General features: G+C 43.9%; 1 protein-coding gene and 1 long non-coding RNA gene across 2 annotated transcripts in view; one reads left to right on the plus strand and one right to left on the minus strand.

The window, feature by feature from the left end:
* The window catches only part of LOC129817307 (transmembrane protein 121), a 69960-nt gene that overhangs the window by 10394 nt on the left and 37866 nt on the right, over nt 1-21700 (minus strand). The gene's annotated exons all lie outside the window — the stretch shown is intronic.
* On the plus strand, nt 14502-16512 carry LOC129817308 (uncharacterized). The gene is made up of 2 exons (XR_008753692.1): nt 14502-15290; nt 15706-16512. It is a non-coding gene; the product is annotated as an uncharacterized LOC129817308 (long non-coding RNA).

The raw sequence follows: 21700 nt of genomic DNA on the forward strand, positions 1-21700 counted from the left end.
CGAAAGCCTTCCACAGCGATGCTGGCCCATGTTGACGCCAATGCTTTCCACTGTTGAGTGTGAAAAATCCAGCAGCGTTGCAGTTCTTGACACATTCAAACCGGCACGCCTGGCACCTAGTACTATACCCTGTTCAAAGTCACCTAAATCTGTTGTCTTAGCCAGTCACCCTCTGAATGGCACACATACACAATCCATGTCTCAGTTCTCTTATGGCTTAAACATCCTTCGATAACCTGTCTCCTCCCCTTCATCTACACTAAATGAAGTGGATTTATTAACAAGTGACCTCAATAAGTGATCTTAGCTTTCACCTGGATTCACCTGGTCAGTCTGTCATTGCAAGAGCAGTTGTTCCTAATGTTTTGAACACTCAATGTACATGGCAGTCACAACCTTGTTATCTATCTAGACATCCAGGGTCCTATCTAGACAATTCCTCAGGCCCAGCTATGTATCACACCAATGACAGAGGTCGGTCGGGGCAGACAGGGGTAGTAAAGCACCAATTTAGTTTATTTGCCAACTGCTCTAAAACACCACTGCCTGGAGAAGGGAAGACAGGACATGTGTAACAGGTGATGAGGGGAGAAGAAGACGACAGAAAGGTGGCAGAGCTTTAATAGTTAGCTATCTAGGTTTATCAAACCCAGAACTTCAAGGGTTTAGAAAAGGATTTACAGGCAGCTTATTTGAGGTATTTTTACATTTTCATTTCAGGTTTTTCCTTTATTGTTGGGTTAGTGTGTTCTCCGTTTGCACTTTTCATTACACTTGATTGTTTGGCGTATACAGCATGTTAGCTTTGTGCCCAAGGGCATTCAAGTCTTTGAAAACTACTAGGAGTAGTTTCCACAGAAGTAAATGTTTTCTTTTGTAAAGTTTGTTTGGTGAACTGTTGCCTTGAGATAGACGTGCGTTTGTGGCACCGGCACCGTAGAAACTCCCTCCGTCATATCAAAGCTTTGAGCATCTGCCTCTTTACCTGTGGCTCGGTGTCTTCAAAAACTGCGTACTCATTTATCGGAGTCGTGATGTTTATGCTGTTGGGAAGATGTATTGTTATGCATGAAATAACTATCATAGTATGCGGCTTGGCTAGACCCGCAAACCAGCTTCCTCCTCCCACTCAAAATACCTCAGGTCGAATATACAGTGTGTTTGCCTCAGTGTTTGATTTAATTCTGTGGTAAACTACTTGACTTACTTCAATGTCAAAAACACTGCAGTGGGGGGACAGCTTGGATTTGCAGTGACTGAGGAGCTGAGGCGCAGTCCGTTTTGTGAGATACAGTTGAAGTCGGAAGTTTACATACACCTTAGCCAAATACATTTAAGCTCAGTTGTTCACAATTCCTGACATTTAATCCTAGTAAAAATTCACTGTCTTAGGTCAGTTAGGATCACCACTTTATTTTAAGAATGTGAAATGTCAGAATAATAGTAAAGAGTGGTATATTTCAGATTTTATTTCTTTCATCACATTCCCAGTGGGTCAGAAGTTTACATACACTCAATTAGCATTTGGTAGCATTGCCTTTAAATTGTTTAATTTGGGTCAAAAGTTTTGGGTACTTCCCACAAGTTTCTCACAATAGGTTGGGTGAATTTTGGCCCATTCCTCCTGACAGAGCTGGTGTAACTGAGTCAAGTTTGTAGTCTGCCTTGCTCACACATGCTTTTTCAGTTCAGCCCACATATTTTCCATAGGATTGAGGTCAGGGCTTTGTGATGGACTCTCCAATACGTTGACTTTGTTGTCATTAAGCCATTTTGCCACAACTTTGGAAGTATGCTTGGGGTCATTGTCAATTTGGAAGACCCATTTGCGACCAAGCTTTAACTTCCTGACTGATGTCTTGAGATGTTGCTTTAATATATCCACGTAATTTTCCATCCTCATGATGCCATCTATTTTGTAAAGTGCACCAGTCCCTCCTGCAGCAAAGCACCCACACAACATGATGCTGTCACCCCCTAGCTTCACGGTTGGGATTGTAACGGCTGTCAATGTCGTTCTCCTCCTCAGACGAGGAGGAGCGTGGATCGGACGAAGATGCGGAGTAGGAGGTATTCATGATTTTAATGGCAAACCAACAAACACTACAAATTAACAAAACAACAAACGTGACTAACCTGCAACAGTCCTGTGTGGCCCAAACGCTAACACAGGAAACAAACACCCACAAAACACCAGTGAAACCCTGGCTGCCTTAGTATGACTCTCAATCAGAGACAAACGATACACACCTGTCTCTAATTGAGAATCATACCAGGCCGAACACAAAACCCCACATAGAAATAGAAAACATAGACTGCCCACCCAACACTCACGCCCTGACCAATAAAGACATATAAAACAAGAGAAAACAGGTCAGGAACGTGACATAACCCCCCCCTTAAGGTGCGAACTCCGGGCGCACCAGCACAAAGTCTAGGGGAGGGTCTGGGTGGGCATCTGACCACGGTGGTGGCTCAGGCTCTGGGCGAAGTCCCCACCCCACCATAGTCACTCCCCGCTTCCGTATCCCCCTCCCAATGACCACCCTCCAACTCAACCCACCTAAATGAAGGGGCAGCATCGGGATAAGGGGCAGCAGCTCCGGGATAAGGGGCAGCAGCTCCGGGATAAGGGGCGGCAGCTCCGGGATAAGGGGGGGCAGCTCCGGGATAAGGGGGGGCAGCTCCGGGATAAGGGGGGGCAGCTCCGGGATAAGGGGGGGCAGCTCCGGGATAAGGGGGGGCAGCTCCGGGATAAGGGGGGGCAGCTCCGGACTGAGTGGCAGCTCATGACTGTAGGGCAGCTCATGACTGTAGGGCAGCTCATGACTGTAGGGCAGCTCATGACTGTAGGGGAGCTCATGACTGTAGGGGAGCTCATGACTGTAGGGGAGCTCATGACTGGAGGGCAGCTCATGACTGTAGGGGAGCTCATGACTGGAGGGCGTCTCTGGCAGCTCCTGACTGGCGGGCGTCTCTGGCAGCTCCTGACTGGCGGGCGTCTCTGGCAGCTCCTGACTGGCGGGCGTCTCTGGCAGCTCCTGACTGGCGGGCGTCTCTGGCAGCTCCTGACTGGCGGGCGTCTCTGGCAGCTCCTGACTGGCGGGCGTCTCTGCCAGCTCCTGACTGGCGGGCGTCTCTGCCAGCTCCTGACTGGCGGGCGTCTCTGGCAGCTCCTGACTGGCGGGCGTCTCTGGCAGCTCCTGACTGGCGGGCGTCTCTGGCAGCTCCTGACTGGCGGGCGTCTCTGGCAGCTCCTGACTGGCGGGCGTCTCTGGCAGCTCCTGACTGGCTGGCGTCTCTGGCAGCTCCTGACTGGCTGGCGTCTCTGGCAGCTCCTGACTGACGGACGGCTCTAGCGGCTCCTGACTGACGGACGGCTCTACTGGCTCGGGACAGACGGGCGGCTCTAATGGCTCGTGGCAGACGGATGACTCAGATGGCGCTGGGCAGACAGATGGCTCAGACGGCGCTGGGCAGACGGATGGCTCAGATGGCGCTGGGCAGACGGATGGCTCAGACGGCGCTGGGCAGACAGATGGCTCAGACGGCGCTGGGCAGACGGGCAGTTCAGGCGCCGCTGGGCAGACGGGCAGTTCAGGCGCCGCTGGGCAGACGGGCAGTTCAGGCGCCGCTGGGCAGACGGGCAGTTCAGGCGCCGCTGGGCAGACGGGCAGTTCAGGCGCCGCTGGGCAGACGGGCAGTTCAGGCGCCGCTGGGCAGACGGGCAGTTCAGGCACCGCTGGACAGACGGCAGACTCTGGCCGGCTGAGACGCACTATAGGCCTGATGCGTGGTGCCGGAACTGGAGGTACCGGGCTGAGGGCACGCACCTCAGGGCAAGTGCGGGGAGGAGGAACAGGGCTCTGGTGATGCACTGGAAGCCTGGTGCGTGGTGTAGGCACTGGTGGTACTGAGCTGGGGTGGGAAGGTGGCGCCGGATATACCGGACCGTGAAGGAGGACAGGTGCTCTTGAGCACCGAGCCTCCCCAACCCTACCAGGTTGAATGGTCCCCGTAGCCCTGCCAGTGCGGCGAGGTGGAATAGCCCGCACTGGGCTATGCAGGCGAACCGGGGACACCACCTGTAAGGCTGGTGCCATGTACGCCGGCCCGAGGAGACGTACTGGAGGCCAGATACGTTGGGCCGGCTTCATGACATCCGGCTCGATGCCCAACCTAGCCCTCCCAGTGCGGCAAGGTGGAATAGCCCGCACTGGGCTAAGCACGCGTACTGGGGACACCGTGCGCTTTACCGCATAACACGGTGTCTGACCAGTACGACGCCCTCTCACTCCACGGTAAGCCCGGGGAGTTGGCTCAGGTAACCAACCCGGCTTCGCCACACTCCCCTTTAGCCCCCCCCCCCCCCCCCAAGAAATTTCTGGGTGAGCCTCTCGGGTTTCCAGCCACTCTGCCTTGCAAGCGCCTCATAATGCCGCCTCTCCGCTTTCGCTGCCTCCAGCTCCGCTTTGGGGCGGCAACACTCCACTGGCTGTGCCCAGGGTCCTTTACCATCTAGGATCTCCTCCCAAGTCCATTCCTCTTCTCTCCATTGCTTTGGTTCTTGCCGTCCTTCTCCAATCCGCTTGGTCCTGGTTTGGTGGGTGTTTCTGTAACGGCTGTCAATGTCGTTCTCCTCCTCAGACGAGGAGGAGCATGGATCGGACGAAGATGCGGAGTAGGAGGTATTCATGATTTTAATGGCAAACCAACAAACACTACAAATTAACAAAACAACAAACGTGACTAACCTGCAACAGTCCTGTGTGGCCCAAACGCTAACACAGGAAACAAACACCCACAAAACACCAGTGAAACCCTGGCTGCCTTAGTATGACTCTCAATCAGAGACAAACGATACACACCTGTCTCTAATTGAGAATCATACCAGGCCGAACACAAAACCCCACATAGAAATAGAAAACATAGACTGCCCACCCAACACTCACGCCCTGACCAATAAAGACATATAAAACAAGAGAAAACAGGTCAGGAACGTGACAGGGATGGTATTCTTTGGCTTGCAAGCCTCACCCTTTTTCCTCCAAACATAACGATGGTCATTATAGCCAAACGTTTCAATTTTTGTTTCATCAGACCAGAGGACATTTCTCCAAAAAGTACAATCTTTGTCCCCATGTGCAGTTGCAAACCGTAGTCTGGCTTTTTTATGGCGGTTTTGGAGCAGTGGCTTCTTCCTTGCTGAGCGGCCTTTAAGCTTATGTCGACATAGGACTCATTTTACTGTGGATGTTGATAATTTTGTACCTGTTTCCTCCAGCATCTTCACAAGGTCCTTTGCTGTTGTTCTGGGATTGATTTGCACTTTTCGCATCAAAGTACATTAATCTCTAGGAGACAGAACGCGTCTCCTTCCTGAGCGGTATGACAGCTGTGTGGTCCCATGGTGTTTATACTTGCGTACTATTGTTTGTACAGATGAACATGGTACCTTCAGGTGTTTGGAAATTGCTCCCAAGAATGAACCAGACTTGTGGAGGTCTACAATTTTTTTCTGAGGTCTTGGCTGATTTCTTTTGATTTTCCCATGTTTTCAAGCAAAGAAGCACTGAGTTTGAAGGTAGGCCTTGAAATACATCTACAGGTACACCTCCAATTAACTCAAATGATGTCAATTAGCCTCTAAGCTTCTAAAGCCATGACATAATTTTCTGTAATTTTCCAAGCTGTTTAAAGGCACAGTCAACTCCAGTGTATGTAAACTTCTGGCCCACTGGAATTGTGATACAGTGAATTATAAGTGAAATAATCTGTCTGTAAACAATTGTTTGGAGAAATTACTTGTGTCATGCACAAAGTAGATGTGCAGTCCTAACCGACTTGCCAAAACTATAGTTTGTTAACAAGAAATTTGTGGAGTGGTTGAAAAACGAGTGTTAATGACTCCAACCTAAGTGTATGTAAACTTCCGACATCAACTGTATTTACGTCTGGCTGTCTTCATTAGTCTCCAACATGAGATCCATATGTCGGCCTGGCTCTCCGCCATCGCTATCCCTCCCAGCAGGTGCTTTCTGATTCTGACGTCCTTTTGTGTTTGGGCTGAGCAATGAATACTCTGCCAGTTTTGCTGATAGGTGGCAGATTGCCTCAGACCCTCCCAGTGGAACACAGAGGAACTTTGCACACAGCTCTCTCTCTACCCTGTTAATGTCTCATTGAAGGAGAGGAGGAGGCTGACAGGGTGGTTATCATTGGATCATGTCTTTCTCACATTCACGTCCATCACTTCCCGGTCACATGCTGTAACCACATGCACCCCATGTTTTTTTTTACAGCAGTAAAGCATCATAGTCCAACCACCTTAGTATGTTTGTTATACCGCCTACTGGGGCTAGTCCTAATAGGCCTGAGTAAGAGACCTGGGTTCAAATAGTATGTGAGGGTTTGATTGAGCCTGTCTGTAGTGCACTATCGGGCGGGGGTTTGCACTTTTGGGACTCTTCCATGGGTTCCATTGCACCAGACAAGCTCAGGCAAGCTCAGTGGAACACAGTTAAATTCCATCAGAGAAAGCAAATACAATGGGATTACCCATATTGCATTACTGTATGTGTGGCAATCTATTTACTTAACATATGCTAACTGCAGGACTCAGGGCTCTCATGGGCCTAAGCCTTGCTCCTAATGCATAATCATTCCAATTGTATATTTATTTATTGGCTTGAAGTAGGTGTGGAAATTGCCTGCTCTCTTTTGTTATCATTATTTCAGGCGTGTTTTTTTTGTCGTTTTCTAAAAAAAATATTCCTGCAGTTTAATGCGAGGCTTGGGTGTTTCATGGGAACACAACACCGTGTTCAGCTATTTAGGCACACCTTAAAACCCCTTTCTTCTCTCGGTTGCTTTACATTATTAGTGTGGTACTGCGGTTTAATTTGGCTATAATTGCTTGTGAGGTTGCAGTGGGGCGGAATACTGAGTAGAACAACCTTTGAGTAAAGAGGCTTGTGGTGTTTGTAGCTGAGGCTAAGCTTATTTTACCATCCATTACGGATGATTAAGGTTGATGTTCCCTCTCTAAAGCACTCTGTCATATTGTATGTTCAAAGAACTTGAGCGTTTCAATGCACTCTCCTGTGATCAGGATTCCTGAAGCGTATTCAAGAGCTTTTCTTTAACGATTGTTGAAATAGGATCAAACGTAATCCCCCAATCAAATATATCGAACATGACATGCGTTGGACGGGCAAAAAAATACTTCTCTCACACTCCCCTAGGTTACATTTATGTTTAAAGCCCCTCAGAAATCTCTCACTCCAACTCGATCTCAACAGTAAAAAACGGGTGCTTTTTCAACTTGACAGACTTGCATTTTTTCATCAAAATGCTAGAAATGTGTGAAAACCGTCACACGTGGCACATTCTTTACTCACGAAGCTAGGGGAAAGAATCACGGTGAATCACGGCTTTAAGAGTCATCATCAAACGGAAATCCACAGCCCTCTGACATCACATTCCTCCTGACAGTATAAGTCACTAATGCAGGGGAGGAACAAATAGTACTTGTAAGGGCCAAGGTCCTCATGCGTGCAGAGAGTGACACTGTCACTGTGTGGGAGTATTCATAAAGTCCTTCAAAGGAGAGGGGAATTTCAATCTCCTTAGGTCCATTTGTTACAGTATGGTTGGAAAGGAGAGAAGAGGAGGATACTTGAAAAAGCTTTACATCAACATGTTAACCCACGTAACCCAGGGTAGATGCATATTCCAGTGTCGACAGAGCTTCCACCAGACCCCTTGTTAAAGAAATAGTCCAAATAGCCCCCCAAAAAAAAATAACGATTTGAAAGTTCCTTTCTATTGAAGTATCACATGGTATATTTTAGTTTTACTGGTTAGCTAACATTGGGCCATTTTTTGCCAGGTGTTTATAGGGGGGGAACCTGCACCCCTCAGCATAGCAGCAAAACAGGGATGAAGAAATGAAGGATCGGTGCTTCACACAGCAACAGCCAATAAATATACTGTGGTTATAGTGGTTCGAAATATACTGTAGTTATTCCAGTTCTTGGAAATGTCTTGTAATGATTCACATCCATCCTTCGTGTCTTAAACTGGTAACAAGCTACTGTATGTAATAAAGCAGCCTACTGCTTAAGTGGAATTCTCCCTCAGTGAGAGTTAGGAACATATTGATTTTGCCTGTGCAAAACATGGCACAGTTCTCTAATGATGATTTGGTGCTCTGATCACCTCAGGCCAGTAGTGATTTTTATCCACTGGTTATGCAGGGGAGATCCACTTAATCTTTGTGTCGATATTTCCCCCCAACTTCCTCTTTGGATAACCCTAACCTTGCCATTTCTCTCTCTCCCCTCTCCCTCTCCATTCTCTTTCTCTTTCCCTCCCTTCTTACTTTCACTTTCCCTCCTCTCTCTCTCCCTCTCTTTCTCTTTCCCTCCCCCTTTCTCTATTTCTCTTTCCCTCCCTTCCTCCGTTCTCTCTCTTTCCCTCCCCCTTTCTCTCTTTCCCTCCCCTCTCTCTTTCCCCTTCCCTCCCTCCTTTCTCTTTCCCTCCCCATTTCTCTCTCTTTCTCTTTCCCTCCCCATTTCTCTCTCTTTCTCTTTTTCCCCTCTCCCTCCCCCTTTCTCTCTCTCCTCTCTTTTGCTCTTTCTTTCAGACAGTTGACATTTCTGCTCTTGCCGCACTACGGGAGTGGCGTCTAACTTCATTGTATTCATGTTGCATGGCATTCTTGGTATCATCACTGCCTCACGATATCGACGAAAATGACTCTCAAAAGACGGACACAATCCGAGACCTAGCACAATATAAAATATAGCAGTAATGGATTTAAATGCTGTAATTATTATCTGTTTAAAAATGTCATTTTAAAAGTTGTGAGTTTTGTTGTTGCCCCCAGGCCAGATGACTCGCTGTAGTTCCTATCCAAGGTAAACACACACCACATACACAAACACACAGTCTCCCTTCGCCCCTATGGCGTGCTTAAGACCAACGTGTAGTGAAGGGCAGAGAGCAGTCACTTTCATGCACTGGCGCAACGGTGTAGAGGTGGAGTGAAAATAAAGGATTGGAGAAGAAGATACTGAGGGAGAGGGAGAGCGAAAAAGAGGGGGGGGGGGGGGGACAATACAGAGAAAGGAGGGAACTACAATCAAAGGGGAGAGGCGCCAATACAGAGAAAACGAGCGAGGAAATCTCTCAAACTGATTGAGTGCCAGCCAGACACACAGGGAGAATCATCTGAAGCACAGGTATAATGAACCAGACTATGTAGCAGTCCCAGGAAGCTTTCTAAAAGAGAACAGAATGAATTTACTTTTTTTTTCAAGAGACTTCCGCAGAGACCAACAAAGGAGGCAGTGTGGATATGTCAGACAGGTCTTCGAACCCCTTTGTGATTTCATAATAATATTTTGGATGTTGTCTTGCGAATAACTCCAAAACAGGAGTTTTGATAAAATGACACTCAACTGTCGCTCTCTCGCTCCCCACGGCGACACCTGCTCTGTACGATAATGAAATGGAAAACAATATTTCACTCAGGTTTAGAGATTCCTGTTTACACGATGACAAGACACCACCACACGTTGACTTCCATAGCAACCGGTTTCCGGCGAGGAATGAGAGAAAGAAAAAATGAAGTGAAAGTTTGAGAATGTGTGTCATACAATTCATATGTACCCATGGGAACTGCATCCCGAACATGTTATTTAAAGACAATGCAAATATAGCTACACTCTTAGAAAAAGGGGTTATTTGAGGAGAGATAGGGTTTTGCTCTTTTTGGAAGGCGAGAGTTCTTTGTAAGGCAACGGGTTCTACCTAGACCATTAATCATTCTAAGAACCGTTGATGATTCTTTGAAAGCCAAGAAGGAATCTACATAGAGCCCTTCTGCATCTGAATAAACTTTTTTGTTGTATTTTGTATATTTTGTTTACCCTCATATGACCAATATATTTGATATACAGTGTATTCGGAAATTATTCCGACCCCTTGACTTTTCCCCTCTTTGTTACGTTACAGCCATATTCTAAAATGGATTACATTAAATGTTTTCCTCATCAATCTACAGACAATACCTTATAATGACGGAACAGGTTTTTATAAATGTTTGCAAATTTATAAGTTAAAAAAAATGAAATGCTGTATTTATATAAGTTTTCAGACCTTTCGCTTTGAGACCCGATATTGCGCTCAGGTGCGTCCTGTTTCCATTGATCATTCTTCAGATGTTTCTACAACTTGATTTTAGTCCACCTGTGGTAAATTTTATTGATTGGACATGATTTGGAAAGGCACACACCTGTCTATATAAGGTCCCACAGTTGACAGTGCATGTCAGAGCAAAAATCAAGCCTTGATGTCAAAGGAATTGTCCGTAGAGCGCAGAGAAAGGATTGTGTCGAGGCACAGATCTAGGGAAGGGTACCAAAACATCTTTGCAGCATTGAAGGTCCCCAAGAACACAGTGTCTTCCATCATTCTTAAATGGAAGAAATTTGGAACCACCAAGACTCTTCGTAGAGCTGGCCAAACTGAGGAATTGGGGGAGAAAGGCCTTGGTTAGGGAAGTGACCAAGAACCCGATGATCACTCTGATAGAGCTCCGGAGTTCATCTGTGGAGATGGGAGAACCTTCCAGAAGGACAACCATCTCTGCAGACGGAAGCCACTCCTCAGTAAAATGCACATGACAGCCCGCTTGGAGTTTGCCAAAAGGCACCTGAAGACTCTCAGACCATGAGAAACAAGATTCTCTGGTCTGATGAAACCAAGATTGAACTCTGGCCTGAATGCCAAGCGTCACGTCTGGAGGAAACCTTGCACCATCCCTACGGTGAAGCATGGTGGTGGCAGCATAATGCTGTGGGGATGTTTTTCAGCGACAGGGACTAGGAGACTAGACAGAATCAAGGGAAAGATGAACGGAGCAAAGTACAGAGGTCCTTGATTAAAATCTGCTCCAGAGCGCTCAGGACCTCAGACTGTGGCGAACATACACCTTTCAACAGGGCAACGACCCTAAGCACACAGCCAAGACAACGCAGGAGTGGCTTCGGGATTCGTTTCTGAATGTCTTGAGTGGCCCATCCACTTGAACCGATCGATCATCTCTGGAGAAATCCAAAAATAGCTGTGCATCGACACTCCCCATCCAACCTGACAGCGCTTGAGAGGATCTGCATTGAAGAATTGGAGAAACTCCCCAAATACAGGTGTGCCAAGCTTGTAGCAGAGATATTCACAAGTCTTTGAGGTGAAGTCCAAGTCAAGTCTCAAGTCTTTTAGGGCCAAGTCTAAGTCAAGTCCCTTTTGGCAATGGCTTTCTTCCTGCTGTGGGTTAGGTCTATAAACCTTGTAAATTATTTGAAGAGACTCCCTTGTTCATTAGTCCATACCTGTATGAAAGAAAGCACATCAGGCACTATATAAATCAAAATATATTTCCTTTTAAAATGTAGACAGTTTACATGAATAAAAGTAATTATACTGGATATGAAAAAAAGCAAACATAACATTTAAAAGTGTATGGTATTTTGTGTCAGACAGTCTATTTCACTTCATTCTGTCACACAAACAGAACATATGTAGGTGAGGGAAGATATATGAAGATAAATGACAAGTGTGAATGTAAAACTGTTCAATTACTGCACCACTAAAGTGTCCTATAAATGACCTTTATCCCTAAAATATACTTACTGACCTGGACACTTAATAGAAATACAATTTTCTGTAACAAGTAGCAAATTACTTCCTGTGCCCTAAGACCGAGAACATTTATGTTGCAGACAGGTCAAGTTTGTCATCGTTCTTGCACTGAGCCTGGCACGATGAGGGTGCATGATGAGGCCTCCATGACTAAACACCCTCTCCACTGGGGCACTGGTGGCAGGTACAGCCAACACGGTCATTGCTACCTGGTTGAGCCTTGAACAGTCTTTTGCATGTATTCTCCAAAAATCCAAGCAATCAACTTAATTTTCATCAGAAGATACTTGAATGTAACGAATAATCTCTGCTCTGACAGATGACTTTGTCTCCTTTCTTCTTGCTGATCTTGTTGCGGTAGCAAGAGACCAGTCTGGAGGTTTTGGCAGGTGGTTGTTCTTCTTCTCCACTAATCCTCTCCGAAACAGTGACTTGATGTATATGATGAAGAATATAACAGTATACATTGTACATGTCACGCCCTGACCATAGTTTGCTTTGTATGTTTTATGTTTTGTTTGGTCAAGGTGTCATCTGAGTGGGCATTCTATGTTGTATGTCTGGTTTGTCTATTTCTATGTGTTTGGCCTGATATGGTTCTCAATCAGAGACAGGTGTTTTGCGTTGTCTCTGATTGGGAACCATATTTAGGTAGCCTGTTTTGTATTGTGGGTTGTGGGTGATTGTCTATGTGTAGTGTTTAGTGTCAGCACTATTTGTTCTTTAGCTTCACGGTCGTCGTTTTTGTATTAGTTTCGTTTAGTGTTCTCTGTCTATTAAAATCAAGATGAACACTAACTACGCTGCGCTTTGGTCCTCTCCTTCTACCACCACAGACGATCGTGACAGTACATGAAAAAAATTATTCATTATTTGAATGCAAGTGGCTTAGATAACATTGTGTGTTGCAATGCATTGTACCTACCAATCAAACTCTCTTTCAATTGAGCTTTATCTTCATGTGGTATGAGGACATCATGATCAAGCCAGAACAGGCAGAAAGATGGGTCCAGCAGTGCAGCCATTATGTATACATTGTCACCAAATGGAAGTTTTGTTGCCTGTTCATCCGAGTGCTCCATTCTGACGTTCACAAACACTCCCTGGAATCAGCGTTTGAGTGACTGACAAAAAGGGTACAAAATGTCCACTAGCTCCAATAGCTGTCTCCATTCCCTTGGTGATAAGCAGAGCTCCTTGTGTCCTTGGGCCTCAAGTAGAGTATTGAGGCTTTGTTGATTCAGATTGGTGACTGCTTTAACAAGCCGGAGGATTGAATTCCATCTGGTAGACACAGCAGCAGGGATACTACGATTGGCTCCGAACTCAGCTTCACATGCTTTTTTCAGACCACAGGTAGTATGTAGTAAGTTGCAAAGTTTAGTTACCTTAGCCATCACACTGTTTATGTTTTTTGTTTCCTTTAGTCCATCTCTAAATCACAGTTGTAATGAATGTAAGCGCTGTAAGCGCTGTTGCCTGCTGTTGGTTTGGATAGCTTCTACGTCAGCATTGTACTCTTCACCAAATTCTTCCCATAGGCTAGGGTTATCCTCATCATCATCGCTTGCTTTGGGGAAACAAACTGTGAAGGCCCTTTTCATGTTTACAGCGTTATCACATATGATATAATCTAATTTATGTTTTATGGCAAAATGATCGCATATTATTTCAAAATGTGTCACTGATTCTTTCCCCAGTGTGTGACCCTGTGAATCTATCACAGCTCAACAGAACTGACTCCAGTCTGGGTGTTTTTTTCTCTTCCATGGCCATGTAATACTCCCATGAAGCCCCTCATGGTCCTGTCAGTCCATATATCTACAGTGACAGACACTGATTCTGTCTTCTCTAGGGCACTTTTGATTGTAGCCTCTTTGTTCAGTGTTAAGTCATGCAGGCGCCTGGTCGACGTGGGCATACTTACTGGTCTATATTTGTCATCTACCACTGACATGAAAAGCCTAAAGTGAGGGTTGTCCACTAAGGACATAGGCAGGTTGCAGGAAATGATCAGATATTGGAGTATAGCCTCCGTTATGGCCTTCTGCCTGGGGTGGCCCTGGCTGTACACATGGACACCTGTGGTGGTCAAGAATGAGTCAATGCTGCTCTGTCCTTCTGGCCCTGTGCTAGCCACCTTTTGCTTTGCAGAATTCAGTGAAACTGCAAATGAACAACATGATGGATAGTTGTTGCTGGCTGGAGATGGAAGTACAAGTACACAACCAAATATATATGGTCTATGAGATTTTTCAGCAGACATGTCCAAGAAGTTCCTTGCTTTGAACTCTTGTTTCATACTAAGCTACTTCCTAGGACCAGGCTACAACAGAAAGTACATTACATCTCAGAGTGGTATGCATGTCGCCGAGATGTAACTTAATCATCTCTGCTAAAAAGTAGACATTTCCAGTTAGCTAAAAGATGACACGCAAGAAAGCTAGCTATATCTAGCTGGCATCTGCTTAACAGACTACTATTAGTCTAACTACATTGAAATGTTGTTAGCTAGCTAGCCTAACTGACCTTTCGCGGTGAGTTTTCAAACGTTGGATGAAGTTCGATGTAGTTGCGCCAGCATCTTTTAATGTTAGTTCCACAAGTTTTGAAAAACAGCATTTAGTTTTTTTGCCACTGGCATTACACTGCAGGTTCTTGTAACCAAATGTAATAACGAAAGCCTCACCACCTGATGACATTTGCTGATGTACGATTGGCTGTAGTACTACAGCGACGTACAGCTGACGGAGACGTTCTAGAACGTTTTTCAGCCCTCTGTATTAACCCTTTCATGCGTGAGTTCCAAATATTTCTAACGGTCGCCCCAGCGTGAGTTTTTTTATGCACGTGATGTTAGAACGTTCTCTCCATTCCAGAATGTGATTGTTATGTAACAGTACATTTAACCTGCGCTGCCCTCAAACCAAAGCACGCAGCCTGTTTTATTTGTCAATTTTAAATTATTTTCTAACAAGTTTTTTATTTTCTAATAACAGTTTGAAATGATGTGTGTTTCGCCTTATTCATTCACATAAAAGTAGTCATTTTTACTTTTGCGGACCAATTAATTTTTGGGACATTTCTGACCCGGACAAAATTCCCCAAACACTTCTCAATTGTTTGTGCAGGACATTTACTCATCTGCCGTCCTGCATACACGTGTTCATATTTTCCACCTGTCGCCTGCATCGAAATCAAAGTTGTTTTCGTTACCAATAATACCTTTGGTAATGTGTGCGTTTCTATCAAAGTGCCTTAATACGTTATAATAGTTTCTGCATGTCGTGTTATGTCGTTTCTACTGTAACGTCATGTTTTTATGTACATTCCTTATAACCGCGGACAGGCGATGTAACGTTACTCATTTCATAACATTTATGGTGTTATACTCAATGCTTAGGTATCTAGCTACATTCTCCTATTAGCTCTGGAAAACAATGCTAATTTCGTCAGGGAAGTATTAGCATGTGTTGTATTTCGAAGCTACCCTAGCCTTATGACTCCCAAGTGGCACAGCGTCTCAGCGCTAGAAGCGTCACTACAGAGACCCATCTTCAAATCAAGACTGCGTTTCTATCAAAGTAAGTGCCTAATTACGTTATAATAGTTTCTGTGTCGTGTTATACCGTTTCTACCGTAGCTCACTGTGTATGGAGCATAATATATTTGTGTATATTCCGTATAACCGCGGACACGCTAGGTAACGTTACTCATGTTACTCACCTTTTATGGTGTTATATTCAATCGTGCTTATGTAGCTAGTTACATTATTCTATTAGTTCTGTAAAACAATGCTAAAGGCGTCAGAAGTATTGGCATGTTGTATTTTGACGCTACCCTGGAGAAATATCTTATACCACTTGGTCGTTTTCTGAGTACATTCCACAAAGCTGTTTATCATGTCAGCCTTATCCACTGCCCCCATTTTGAGGTAATAGTCAAGCACGCAGTCTGGTTTGATGTTTCTCTGTCTGGTTTGTTTCTCTCTCCCGTCAGGTGGTCCACCTTCCCTGTGGCCAACATGGTTGCCAAATGGACAGTGGAGAGGACTTGGACGTCTCGTTTGTCATGCCACTTTACTGCCAGCTGTTAACATTTCTTATTTTGTATAACGGGTCATTTAGGATGGTAGTAGCGTTGATGAAATGCAGTCATAGCAGCAGAACTAGAAAGCAGTCTTTACTGTCACCAGGAATGTGTACATTTCACAAATTGTGGTTGTCCCCCACTCCTGGCTCTCTCTTCTCCTGTAGCTCCAAGGCATAGTGATTGGTCTCTACTATGTCTCCCACCAGCTCCTCTGTCAGAAACAACTTGAAGCACTCTGCCTCAGTTGGAAATGGCAAGGGGCGTTGCACTCCAGACTGGGACTCGCCAAAGCAAACAGCAGGGCCAGGAGGGGTGAAATGACTGGTGGCCTTCCAGCTACCACAGAACTGTACTTCATCCACTGTCAGTCTGCCACCATCACCACCAGCATCTTCAAAGGGACCTGGGACTTCGTCAGTGGACAAGGGAAATTCAGATTCAGGGTTCTCAGTGGCTACAAGGTTGGGGGGCAGCTCCTCACTCAGTCAGAATCTGATTCCTGACTTTCATACTCTGACTCATTGTCAGAATTTAAAAAAAAATCTCCATAATTTCCACATTTGTTTGTTGTCTCCTTTTGAAAGATTGCTAATGCTTCAGCTTAGCTCACTAGCTACATACATAAACAACAACACTGAATGGTTTACAGTGAGAGGGTACGTGGTTGACTGCCGGCACGCGCCACTTGTATCAATAAATCACTATCAGAAAATGTTTCGTGTGGCAATTATTTGTGTATTTACCGTTTTATTCACATGTTTTCAAATCTAGGTGACAAATCATGCATTCCGATTCTTGCACAGATTGTAATGGGCACATATGTGTGTAAAATACTATTTTGAAGGTTATTCTGATTATGATGAGCTAAGCTAATTCCAGCTGTGTAGCCATGTTTGTTGACATACAATGCATTCTGGGTTCACGTAATCGTCTGTTTGACCAAAGATGTTATAACAAAATGAGGTGAGTAAGAGTTCATAAATTCTTTGAGTACTTCCGGAAATGAATGGTGGGATGTGAACGATGGTAGATGACACACCCCTTCAACATGCATACTGTAACGACCCTGCTGTTTCATTACAATACTATAAACAGACCAAACTCATCTCGTCTTCTCTTCGGTTTCTGTGAGGAAAAATGCATGGCTGCGCGCTGAAACTAATCATCGGATTACTTTCGATTTCTATAAAGTTTTTCCTAATTATTTCGATCAATGGTGAGAACACCCGTGATGTGATTAATTATACATAGTAATTGCTATTAGCTAATTCATATTGTAGTTTATGTCAGCCTAGAGTTAGAAAATATAACTGCTTGTGTTGGGTCAATCTTTCCTCACTTAGCGCTAGGACTATTGTAGCCTACATTTTCCCGGTTAGGATGATTGTGTTATGCTATACTGTATATACTTCTGTGAATGTCTGAACATTGAATCCAAAAAATAAACTGCTCACATTCTGGACATAACTTTGTAAGGACTGTTTGTGTAAATAATTTCTGAAAAAAGTGTGGCCAACTCAAACGCTGATTGTTGCGTCATTCGAAACTGGCCGTTCTAAACGAGCGTTCTAAATGGGTGTTCTAATCACACAGGGTGTGATCGTACGCTTCAGGGACCACTGTAGAACGATCACACCCTGTGTGATGGTACGTGTGAAAGGGTAAACTACTTTCTCTGTGTTACAACGCAGCCTGTTCCATGTTATCTGACAGGATGCACGGCAAAAATGTATCCCAGTACTGACTTGCATTGTTCACAAGTCTCATCTAGAGTCCAAGTCAAGTTTCAAGTCAATTGATCACGAGTCCAAGTCAAGTCGCAAGTCATTTCCTGAGACTCGCACTCGAATTTCCATCTCTGGCTTGTAGTGTCATACCCAAGGAGATTCGAGGCTGTAATCGCTGCCAAAGATGCTTCAACAAAGTACTGAGTAAAGGGTCTGAATACTTATGTGAATGTGCTATTTCATTTGACTTATTTTTTATGAATTTGCAAACATTTAAAAAAATCTGTTTTTTGTTTTGTCATTACGAGGTATTGTGTGTAGATTGATGTGGGAAAATATATCTTTAGGATAAGGCTGTAACTTATCAAAATGTGGAAAAAGTCAAGGGGTCTGAATACTTTTAGAATGCACTGTACATGGATTACCTAGAAGCAACAATCATAGCAAAATATCAACATAATTCTTATCAAAATATCATTAGACAAGTAAATTATGTTAAGTGAAATATACAATAACCAAAAAAGACATATTTCTGCAAAATTACAATGTAATATAATGTAAAATGAAAATATTTTTTCCCTTAAGTAATGTGCAGCTTTTACAATCCACATAAGTACTAAAAAGCTGCTTTACAATAATTTGATGGTAGTTGACTACCATTTAGTTTTTTTTACCACAGCATTCTGTAGCGATACGCTATCCCATCTGGTTTGGGTTTAGTGGGACTATCATTTGTTTTTCAACAGGACAATGACCCAACACACCTCCAGGCTGTATAAGGGCTATTTGACCAAGAAGGAGAGTGATGGCGTGCTGCATCAGATGACCTGGTCTGCACAATCATCCGACCTCAACCCATTTGAGATGGTTTGGGATGAATTGGACGACAGAGTGAAAGAAAAGCAGCCAACAAGTGCTCAGCATATGTGGGAACTCCTTCAAGACTGTTTGAAAAGCATTCCAGATGAAGCTGGTTGAGAGAATGCTAAGTGTGTGCAACGCTGTCATCAAAGCAATGCGTGGCTACTTTGAAGAATCTCATATCAAATGTATTTTGATTTGTTTAACACTTTTTTTTTGGTTACTACACGATTCCATATATGTTATTTCATAGTTTTGATGTCTTCACTATTATTTTACAATGTAGAAAATAGTAAAAATAATGAACAATACTGAAATGAGTAGGTGTGTCCAAACTTTTGACTGGTACTGTATGTGGTAAAAATGACAGCCATCTACAGGGGCAGTACACCAAAATGTTAAATATACTTAATTTTATTGACAACAAGTGATTCATCCATTGATATTGAGAGAGAATTACCAAAACTATGGCTTAGTTGCCTTTATTTACTTACCCCACAGCTAGCATTAGCACCGCTGCTTGTGAAACAATGGGAGTGGTAGGGCCTATGGCAGGGTGCTTCAAAAATTCATGGCTACATCCTCAAAGTCAATTCAAACCAAATGTTATAGCAACCGAAATACCATAACAAGATGCACATATAGAATATTGGCGGATATTATGGGAATTCTGGTATTTATAGAACATTTCCCGTAAAATAACTATTCTTCAGAGAATACGCACGTACAGTTCTACCATGTATTCATACCGCTGACATACTTTCCTAAGCTGTTTTTGACTGCAGCTAAGCATATATGAAAGGTAATTTAGATTTTGTTCACACTTATGCCTAGTTATAGGATAAAGATGCCTCTGGGGTCGTCGGTAGTATGAGGATTATGTAGTGCCTGAGCATTATTGTTTACCTCAGTTTTTAAACTTTAACATCAAGAGTTTGAGTAATCTGAAGCTGCTAAAAAGATAGCTGTGAGAATGTTTTTCTCGGTACCTAGAGTATAGGAATTGTTGTGCATGCATCTGGTATTCCCTTAATCATTTTACATATCCAGTACTGACACAGTTGTCTTTGCCATGATCTCTGTCTTTAAAATGTGTTTTTTTCTGTGATTTTTATTGAGCAGAGAGTAGGAGAATAGAAGGGAATCTGAGTGAACAAGCAGCGTATGGTACACAGCAAATTCGCAAGTGCTACCTAGGGTTTTTTGTGACTCAGTGGTGTTAAAGAACCCCAGCGTTGTGTGATTACAGTATGTCATTTTTACTCTGATTACTCAAAACCATGCCCATCATTATTGTATTTCCCAGCATCCTCTATTGTAGGTTGATTTTCAGAACTTCTTGTTTTAATATCTGTGTTTTTGCATGTACATTGATTGGTTTCTTAATCTTATGTGGCACAAAGATAAATAACATACATTTTTACAAACAAATTAAATCTGTTGGTAGTTCGATTTATTGCACCCGTTACTGAGATGGTTGTTCCAGTTTAGATGATTGAGGTAGTCTCAATAATCAATCTTTCATACCCAGGCAGTCATTCTAAATGGTGGTTGTAGCTGATCAAAGATCCAATTGTTGAATATCTTCACTTTAGCTGGATTCCTATAGGAATTACACATCATTTTGCAAGCCAGTATAATGTGACTTGCGAGCCTGATTTGGTGTGTAAACCAGGAGTTTAGACCACTGTGTTAGGGTATAACCAGGCCCTCAAAGAAAGGGCTTATGATATAGTATGATATACAGTATGATATACAGTATGTGATTACAAAATAGCCTCCAAAACCCTACTCAATAAATTGGATGCAGTCTATCACAGTGCCATCCGTTTTGTCACCAAAGCCCCATATACTACCCACCACTGCGACCTGTACACTCTCGTTGGCTGGCCCTCGCTTCATACTCGTCGCCAAACCCACTGGTTCCAGGTCATCTACAAGACCCTGCTAGGTAAAGTCCCCCCTTATCTCAGCTCGCTGGTCACCATAGCAGCACCTACCTGTAGCACGCGCTCCAGCAGGTATATCTCTCTAGTCACCCCCAAAACCAATTCTTCCTTTGGACGCCTCTCCTTCCAGTTCTCTGCTGCCAATGACTGGAACGAACTACAAAAATCTCTGAAACTGGAAACACCTATCTCCCTCACTAGCTTTAAGCACCAGCTGTCAGAGTAGCTCATAGATTACTGCACCTGTACATAACCCATCTACAATTTAGCCCAAACAACTACCTCTTTACCTACTGTATTTATTAATTTATTTATTTTGCTCCTTTGCACCCCATTATTTCTGTCTCTACTTTGCACTTTCTTCCACTGCAAACCAACCATTCCAGGGTTTTTTTAGTTTTTATTTGACTTGCTGTGTTGTACTCACTTCGCCTCCATGGCCTTTTATATTTTTATTTATTTATACATATATTTGTTTGCCTTCACCTCCCTTATCTCACCTCACTTGCTCACATTGTATATAGACTTATTTTTTTTTTCACTGTATTATTGACTATATGTTTGTTTTACTCCATGTGTAACTATGTGTTGTTGTATGTGTCGAACTGCTTTGCTTTATCTTGGCCAGGTCGCAATTGTAAATGAGAACGTGTTCTCAATTTGCCTACCTGGTTAAATAAAGGTTAAATAAATAAATAAAAAATAAAAATGTATTGTCAGAGTAAATTTTTTAGAATCTTTAGACGATGAAAGGGTTGTTGGTAGAACCATTTATAGAGGGTTCTATGAAGAAGCCAAAGAACACTATATGGTTATACTTAGCACCTTTTTTTCTAAGAGTGTAAACACAACTTACAAATTGAAACTCCATGTACACTACTCAGACTGATATGGATGTATTTTACTATCTTATTCCCCTAAGAGGCAGTTATCTACCACTGAGGCCAAACAAAACATCAGAAGCCTTGTTTGGCATCAGCAAACACAAAATGGCAGCTCAGTGGCAGCTTTCCCCATTGAAAAGAACAGACCTCTCCTGCCACTGTACTACACCAACAGATGGTTATTAAAGGGACTCGCAAAGCAATCCCCACACAGACCGATGCCATGCCCCATCCACAGCCAGGGAGATCCAGCCAGGCTGTCTGGTCTCAATCCCCCCTAGAGGGCACCTAACTGGGGAAGGATCACAGAGGAGTCTTTAACCCATCCCACCCCCCCACCCCTCCTCCTCACCAGACGAGAGTGCTTGTCAGCTGATCGATGGATGTCTGCGCCTGATAGGCTGGACAGTGTGTAGTCGGTTAAAAGCCAAAGTGATCAATCAACCACCTGCTAACAGCCTCTCCAGAATGAGGACGGATC

This window comes from Salvelinus fontinalis, chromosome 20, assembly GCF_029448725.1.
Source record: "Salvelinus fontinalis isolate EN_2023a chromosome 20, ASM2944872v1, whole genome shotgun sequence".
NCBI classification, from domain to species: Eukaryota; Metazoa; Chordata; class Actinopteri; order Salmoniformes; family Salmonidae; genus Salvelinus; species Salvelinus fontinalis.